The sequence below is a fragment of the Staurois parvus genome, unplaced genomic scaffold (assembly GCF_062004578.1).
Source record: "Staurois parvus isolate SC_StPar_1 unplaced genomic scaffold, SC_StPar_1.0 ptg000454l, whole genome shotgun sequence".
NCBI classification, from domain to species: Eukaryota; Metazoa; Chordata; class Amphibia; order Anura; family Ranidae; genus Staurois; species Staurois parvus.
In genome coordinates, this window is record NW_028318250.1 from 7660001 (window position 1) to 7669034 (window position 9034).

The 9034-nt window shown below is 53.1% G+C and overlaps 2 pseudogenes; both read left to right on the plus strand.

The window, feature by feature from the left end:
• Positions 1 to 3151: 3151 nt before the first annotated feature.
• On the plus strand, positions 3152 to 3284 carry LOC149453024 (U2 spliceosomal RNA; annotated as a pseudogene).
• A 4354-nt stretch (positions 3285 to 7638) lies between these two features.
• LOC149453025 (uncharacterized) lies at positions 7639 to 8813 on the plus strand (annotated as a pseudogene).
• Positions 8814 to 9034: the final 221 nt, after the last annotated feature.

Consider the following 9034-nt stretch of genomic DNA (forward strand, 5'->3'; position numbering starts at 1 on the left):
TTGTAGATGTGTCAACAAAAATGTTAGCATGTGCCAGAGATTTCTGTAGGTCTTTAGCTGACACTCTGGGATTCTTCTTTACCTCATGCAGCATTCTGCGCTGTGCTCTTGCAGTCATTTTTACAGGACGACCACGCCCAGGGAGAGTAGCAACAGTGCTAAACTTTCTCCATTTGTAGACAGTCTGTCTTTCCGTGGACACATGAACATCAAGGCTCAAGGAGATACTTTTGTAACCCTTTCCAGCTTCATGCAAGTCAACAATTCTTGATCGTAGGTCTTCTGAGAGCTCTTTTCTGCGAGGCATGGTTCACATCAGACAGTGCTTCTTGAAACCAGTAAACCCAAAACAGGTGTGTGTTTTATAAGGGCAGGACAGCTGTCAGCAACACATCCAATATCATCACACTGATTGGAGTCAAGGTTGGCTCACTCCTGGCTCCAATTAGCTCTGGGAGAAGTCATTAAGCTAGGGCCTCACATACTTTTTCCTCCCTGCACTGTGAATGTTTACATGTTATGTGCAATTAAACCATGGCAGCATCTAATGTTTGTGTAGTATTATGTTCAGCAGACTGTGTTCTTCTATTGTTGTGACTTAGATGACGTTCAGAGCACATTTTATGCCCAATTCATGCAAAACTCCATGTAATCCCAAGGGGTTCACATACTTTTTCTTGCAACTGTATAAGTGCTTCTGCATTCAAATAGTGCTCAGACCAAAGTGTCACTCCAGTGAATCAATCCTAAATATCCAGAGTGCCTCCTCACCTCCAACATTCGACCCCTAGAGGTCACAAATCATTTATTTAAATGATGTTCCAAAAATGACACCAGGGTATAACTTGCCCCACGATTCAAAATCTCAATATATACAATGCCTCAGCCATATGTCCATGGACCATGGAAGATTTAAGCACAAAGAGAGATCTCCATAGCGCAATATGTAGTTTTATTTTAAAGAAAAACAGATGGAAAACTCACATGCTCTTAGAAGTATACAAGCGGTTCCCCCATATCCTATGGGTATGATAGGAAATCGTGTTTGCCGAAAACCGTAAGTGCGTCACCGAGCTCCATTCGGAAATGACGTCAATGAGCTCCATGCATTACACCACTGTCACGTGGCTTCTTCAGGATCCTGAGTGAGTTTTCCATCTGTTTTATCGCTTCAGGGATGAACCCCTCACCTAGATCAACCTGAAAATTAATCGCTTCTCGGCCTTTTGGCTAAGATCAAGTGTAGGATCGACCTTGCCTTTAGGGGTGTCCCTGCTTCCAGCTAGGACGTTGAGAAACACTTGTATCTATCCCAGCCATTTGGTCTGTGTGGGGTACCCTCTTCTCGGCCTTGTAGGATTGTCGATTAAATTCGGCTTCACCTGCTTGCTGCTATTGGGTTTGAGGCTTAGCCCCCACACAGAACGAGTTTGTGATCTTCCCCCCCTTGTTCACTCTGCGTTACTACCTCCGGGCAGTAGACGCTCAATAGCCTTTTCAAAGGCTAAGCAAGCGAGAGTGAAGCCGCCGAGGAAGAAGAAGGAGAAGGAACCCGACCAAGATCTCTGGGAAGCCCTCCTGAGAACTCCTCTGCACCAAGATGGGGAAGAAACAGACCGTGAAGAAGCCACAGAACGCCGCCCCCGCCAAGACCCCGGGAGAAGCCCCCTCCGCCTCCACCTCCACCCCAGACCGCTCCGGCCCTGCAGACGGTCTCCCTCCCTTGGAGCCCTGGATGAAGCAGACAGTCGTGCTGCGGCTGAAAGAGGTGGAAGGCAGAATCCCGGACATGACCCCGGAAGTCTTCGGCAAGAAAATGATCCTTGAACAAGGATTCAGCAAGGCAGAGACCCTGTCGGTGCAGTCCTTTGTGAAAGGTTTGTTCCTTGTCACATTTGTCTCCCTACAGGTGTGCAGAAGGTACTGGGAGGCAGTGAAGACCGCTGGACCCGACTCCCTCTTCCGAAAGTTCGCTGCGAACTCTCCCATTCAAAGGGACGAAAGAAGGATCACGGTGTCCATGAGGAACCCTCACGTCCCCGGCAGAGACATCGCCACCTACCTCCAAAGGTTTTGTGTCGTGTTGAAGGACCCAGTCCGGATACTAGACACCAACGGCTTCTGGACTGGTAAGTGGGCTGTGTTTTGCAGGCTACTAAGAGATCGTCCCGCTGGAGATCTCCAACACCTGCAACAGTGCTTCTCCCTGGGATCGTCATCAGGACTCCTACACTACCCAGACCTACCCCAGTCATGCCGCAGGTGCGGCCAGCCGGGGCACGAGGGTAAGGAATGCAGTGTGCTTTCTTGTAGGTTCTGTAGGTCTGCAGGTCACGAGACCAAGGATTGCCCGAGGTCCAGAACCTGCAACCTCTGTGGACGGTCAGAGCACGTCTACAGAGACTGCCCGGAAAGAAGCAGGACGTACGCTGGGGCCCTGAGCAAGGGCCCTGCCACCAAACCAGCACCACAGAAACCTCCAAAGGACCCGGGTAAGAGGAACCCCCCCCAGGCCCCGGGTCCCCCTGCCCCAGGTCCCCCTGCCCCTGGCCCCCCTGCCCCCCCTGCCCCTGCCCCTGGCCCCCCCCGCCCCTGCACCCTCAGACCCTCAGTCTGCTCAGAGACTATTCCTTGATGGACTTTAAGGAGGAAGAGGACGTCTGAAGATTTCCCCCTTCCCCCTACTCCCCCTTGCGTGTCTTTGTCTTTTCAATAAAGCTTCGGGCCTGTGGTTTCCCCCCCCCCCCTCTCCCTTACCACACATACCTGATGCCTATTGATTGATTGCAATATCCGGTTTTTCGTTTTTGTGCATGCACTAGTATTGTTAGGTAACGTAATGTGTAGTAGAATGTTACAGTTTTTGGGGTAAGCGGCGTTATGCATGACGTGGTGGTCTGGGGATTCATCCTCGGCACATCACGTCAGGCATCATACCGCTGAGCGAATGTATTTATTTCTGAATGTATTTATTGTATGCTTGGAACTGTATTGCCATGTGGTGCGCTGCGTCGCAGTACAGGGTGAGATGTACCCCGATTACACGTATCATGTTGTTTTTGATGCTTCTGCAATAAAAGTATCTTTTCAATCAAAAATCTGTTTTATCGCTTCAGGGATGAACCCCTCACCTAGATCAACCTGAAAATTAATCGCTTCTCGGCCTTTTGGCTAAGATCAAGTGTAGTATCGACCTTGCCTTTAGGGGTGTCCCTGCTTCCAGCTAGGACGTTGAGAAACACTTGTATCTATCCCAGCCATTTGGTCTGTGTGGGGTACCCTCTACTCGGCCTGGTAGGATCGTCGATTCAGTTCGGCTTCACCTGCTTGCGGCTATTGGGTTTGAGGCTTAGCCCCCACACAGAACGAGTTTGTGATCTTCCCCCCTCCCCACTCTGCGTTACTACCTCCGGGCAGTAGACACCAAAAAGCCTTTTCAAAGGCTAAGCGAGAATGAAGACGCTGATGAAGAAGAAGGAGAAGGAATCCGCTCAAGACCTTTGGAAGCCCTCCTAAGCAAACTCCTCGGCGACAAGATGGGGAAGAACAAACAAACCGCCAAGAAGCCGCTGACCGCCGCCAAGACCCCGGGAGAAGCCCCCTCCACCTCCACCTCCGCCTCAGAACGCACCGGCCCTGTAGAAGGACTCCCCACCCTTGAGCCCTGGATGAAGCAGACAGTCGTGCTGCGACTGAAGGAAGTGGAAGGCAGAGTCCCGGACATGACCCCGGAAGTCTTCGGCAAGAAGATGATACTGGAACAAGGATTCAGCAAGGCAGAGACCCTGTCGGTGCAGTCCTTTGTGAAAGGTATCTTTTACGTCACCTTTATATCTCTACAGGTCTGTAGAAGATATTGGGAGCAAGTAAAGACCTCTGGGCCGGATTCCCCTTTCCGCAGCTTTGCTGCGAACTCTCCCATTCAAAGGGATGAAAGGCGGATTACGGTTTCCATGAGGAACCCTCACGTCCCCGGAAGAGATATCGCCACCTATCTACAGAGGTTCTGCGTCGTGTTGAAGGACCCAGTCTGGATACTAGACGCCAACGGCTTCTGGACGGTTAAGTGGGCCGTGTTTTGCAGGTTGCTGAGAGATCGACCCTCTGGAGACCTCCAACACCTGCAACATTGCTTCTCCCTGGGAGCATCCGCAGGACTCCTACACTACCCGGATCAACCCCAGTCATGCCGCAGGTGCGGACAGCAGGGGCACAAGGGTAAGGATTGCCATGTGCTTTCTTGTAGGTTCTGCCGGGCTGCGGGCCATGAGACCAAGGATTGCCTGAGGTCCAAAACCTGCAACCTTTGTGGATGGTCAGAGCACATCTACAAGGACTGCCCCGAGAGAAGCAGAACGTATGCGGGGGCCCTGAGCAAGGGCCACAGCGCCACAGTGTTCACCTGTGAGCCAGTGCTACAAAGACTTTAGGCTCTAGTAGTCACTGTCTTTTTTGCACAAGCATTTAGACCGGTCTTGGTGTCATTTTATATGGTTTTAGGTCTGTGTGTATTGTCTCATACTGAGGTGATGGTAAACCAGGGCGATTGCCCAAATGTCAAACTTGTATATGTAATATAGCATAATTTTTGGAAATTTTTCTGATTGTCACACTCTGTTCATAATGTAGCCACTTTCTCTGTGAATTTCTTTTCACAACCCCCCTTTTTTGTGGAGGTAAGTACAGCCCTGCCAACTAACCCCTTCATCTCCTTCCCATGATGGCTGAGATCTCTATCTTTTCCATTAATGTGAGGAGCATCAAGGATGCGTCTAGGAGGCAGACGGTGCTGACCTTTCTTTCCTCACAGCAGAGTGATGTCTACATGCTTCAGGAGTGCGCCCTTCCCCCTCTGAGGGGGTACACTCATTTGTCCTCCCAGTGGACCCACGGTCCCTCCTACTGGTCTGGGGGTGGTGATTGCAAGTCTGCAGGGGTAGCGGTTCTTGTCAGGGGGGGTCGTTTCACTGTTGACTCCGTCCATGAGCTCGTCTGTGGCCGCCTTTTGGTCATAGACGGCTCATGGGCGGGAGAGCCAGTTAGGCTCATCATCGTGTACGCCTCCCCGGAGAAGAACGCGCAGCTGGAGCTTTTCCAAACCCTGCGGGCACAACTCGTCACAACGAGAACAGTAGTGATCGGCGGTGATTTTAACTGTCCGATAGAGGAGGACGGGCGCAGCTCCAGCATGTACGCTAAACTCGATGCCACCTCGAAGCTGCTCCGGGAGGTGATTGCGGAGGCTTCCCTGCAGGACTCCATGGGATCCGTGGGACGCGGCTCCGTGAACTACTCATGGAGCCGCCCCGATGGATCTGTGCGTTCCAGGATTGACTTTGTGCTCACCTCTAGGGCAGTCAGGCACCGTGGGTTCTCCATGGTCCCCTGCTTTTTCTCTGACCACAGGGCCATTCACTTTCGGGGTGACCTGGGAGAGGGCTTTGCCCCCGGCCCGAGCTCCTGGAAGCTGAATTGCACCCTGCTGGACGATGAGGAACTGCTGGAGGAGCTCAGGAAAACCTACGGTGCCTGGCAGGAGGAGAAGTCTTTTTTTCCCAAGGTAAGCGACTGGTGGGAGTTTGTGAAAGTCAAGCTGCGCAGCTTCTTTCAGGCCAGGGGACGCCAGCAAGTGTGTGCCAGGAGGAGGGAACTCAGGAGACTGCAGCGTCAGCTGCAGTCCCTGCAGGACCTTCATCACTGTGGCTGGGACGTTAGGCAAGACCTGGAGGACACCAAGAAGAGCTTGAAAAAGCACTTTGAGGAAGAATCCAGGCACATTGTCTTCCGTGCCAAGGTGGAGCATCTAGAGAAAGGTGAGAAGTGTAACTTTTCTTTTTCAGGAAACTCCACTCAGGACACACACCCTGTCGGAGCTGCGCGACAAGACTGGAACACTCCAGAAGGGGAAGGAGGCCGTGATGGAAGTGGTCAGCGACTACTACACCGACCTCTACTCCCCCAAAGAAATGAACATGTCAGCAGCCAACAGATTCTTGTCAGGTATCACTAACACTATTGATCCTGCAGGTTTGTCGGCCACCAACGCCCCCTTGACGTTGGAGGAGCTGCACTCTGCCGCTAAATCCTTTAGGCGGGGCAGGACCCCGGGCTGCGACGGTCTCCCAGCAGAGCTCTATGTAGCGCTGTGGGACCTCGTGGGCCCGGACCTGCTCGAGCTGTATGAGGAGATGGTGGTGGAGGGCAGGATGCCTCCTTCGTTGAGGGAGGGGATGATCACGATCTTGTACAAGCGTAAGGGGGAGAGATGTGACTTAAAAAACTGGCGTCCCATCTCTCTCCTGAACGTGGACTACAAGATCCTCGCCAAAGTCCTGGCTAACAGGCTGAAGACTGCCATCGGACAGATCATCCAACCGGATCAGATTTGCGGCATTCCTGGCCACAGGATTGCGGACAGCCTAGCGCTCGTCCGGGACATGGTCCAATACATCAAGGACCGCCGTGTGCACGCGGCCCTGGTCAGTCTTGATCAGGAAAAGGCCTTTGACCGTGTCTCCCATGGGTTTATGTGCAGAGCCCTGCGCAGGTTTGGTCTTGGGGAAATGTGTAAGGGACCGCCTGGCGGTACCACTAGCACTCCACTGAATAGGCGTCCCCAGAGCACGGAGTCTAAGTCCCAGGGTGCTTGTTCACCAGGGCCCCTGATGGTGGGGATGGACTTGGAGCCCCCTGAGACCAGGTCATGGCTACTGGGTGCGTCCGTCAGTGGTAGTGGTATGCGCCAAGGGTTCCCACGGGAGAGAGTCTGATATGAGGAGGTCAGAAGACCCCACTGCGAGGGATGGGCGGATGGATGGATGGATGAGCAAGGTCAGACGGGCCGGGTCAGTAACAGAGAGGACGGTAAGGTACAAGGCAGCGGGCATAGAATGGTCGGGTCACACGCCAGGTCAGCAACAGCAGGTCAAATCTAATAGGGGGCATTCAGGAGAGAGGTTAGGCAAAGCAAGGGTCTGGGCAGGAGAATACAGCAGTGGTCAGGCACAATCCGGGTCAGCAACTTACTAGAAACAGGTTCAGATACAGGATACAGGATGCAGGGTAGGATAAGACCAGAAGGCACCAAATGACAGCTCAGGGCCGTTTAAATATTGCGCCCTGCGCTGCCATTGGTGCCCAGCGGGCGGCCGTGGCTTCTACTGCGCATGCGCGAACTCGCGCGCCGCGGCCGGCCCGGAACTAAAGCTCGCGTCCCTGCACAGGGCGGCACACTGCGCCTGCACCGGGACCATCGCGGCGGGGATCGTGGCGATCCCTGACAAAATGTTTTGTTCATATGTTGACATCATGTATAACGACATTTGTAGTTCGGTGCAGGTGAACGGCTGGAAAACTGACCCCTTCCCGGTCCTCTCCGGGGTCAGACAAGGCTGCCCTCTTTCACCTCTGCTTTTTGTTTGCTGTATAGAGCTCTTCGCCGAATGCATCAGATGGAATCCAGAGATCGGGGGAATCACTGCGCCGGGACCAGACAGAAGGAAAGTGAAGTGCTCGCTCTACATGGACGACGTGACGGTGTTCTGTGCCAACCAGCGCTCCATCGACCTGCTCGTCCAGACCTGCGAGGACTTTGGCCAAGCTTCGGGGGCAAAAGTCAACTGCGGGAAGTCGGAAGTCATGCACTTCGGAAAGTGGTTCCTGCCTTCTTCTGCATCCAAGCCCTTTGGCATCAAGACAGACTTCATGAAAATCCTGGGAGTTTGGTTTGGTGCCGAGGGTGCAGCCCTGAAGTCTTGGGAGGAGAGACTGTCAGAGATGCGACAAAAATTTGGACTTTGGAGCCTCAGAGACCTCACCATCAAAGGGAAGTACTCCGCAGCGAGATTCTCCCTGTGTTGCAGTACATCGCCCAGGCCTGGCCCCCACGGGTCAACACCTGTAAGGCCATCACCAGGGCAGTGTTTCACTTCATCTGGGGCTCCAAGATGGACAGAGTGAAGCGGGCAGTCATGTTCAAGGAACCCCTCAAGGGCGGTAAGGGCGTGCCCGACATCGCCACCCAACTGAGGGTGTTCTTTGCCTGCAACTGCATCCGCAGAACTTTGCCCAAAAGGACTATGGACTCTGGCGGGAACGCAATGTCACGCTTCTTCCTGTTGCCTCTCTGGAGGTCCCTCGGATGGGACAATTGGGACAGTTCCATCCCCTACAACTGGGACACCCCTTGGTACTACCTGGATACTTTCACGTTTATCAAGGAGCAGGGGCTACAGGGAGTCAAGCCTGACTTGTGGAAGCCAAAGATCATTTACAAGCTCATCAGAGCAAGTGACATTTTGGAGTCGGTTCCAGGCCTGCCTTCAGACACCTGCAAGGTGGTCTGGAGGAATGTTTCTTCAAACATCCTCACCAACAGGCACAAGGACCTGGCATGGATGGCAATCCAAGGGGGGTTGCCTCTCAGGACATTTATGCATGCCAGGAACCTGAGCAGATACAGACACTGCCCCTTCTGCATCATCCATGAGGAAACGTCTCACCGCGTTCTCTGGGAGTGCTCTTTTGCTCAGGACCTGTTGAGGGCCCTGGAACCTGAACTCAAGGACTTTGTGCCACAGACAGCCATCACATACTTTGGGGTGCTGAATGGACTTTTCTGTGGAACTTTTTCTCTGGAGGACATTGACAGCGCCTGGCGGGTGCTGTGTTGTTTTAAGGACGCTTTATGGTGCGCCAGGAAGCGCCTCATCCACCAGCGGGAGAGGATGTCCATTGAGGACTGCCGCAGAATGATCCTCAGTCTGCTCAGAGACTATACCTTGATGGACTTTAAGGAGGAAGAGGACGTCTGAAGATCTCCCCTTCCCCCTACTCCCCCTTGCGTGTCTTTGTCCCTTCAATAAAGCTTCGGGCCTTTGTCCCCCTCTTTTTCCCCTCCCCCCCACACACCCGATGCTTATGGTAAAGTGTAACATCCGTTTTTTTGCATGACTCGATAATGTTAGGAAATGTTTACTGTTTTAGGATGCTATGGTCTCGGGGTAAGCGGCGTTATGCATGCCGTGTTGGTCTG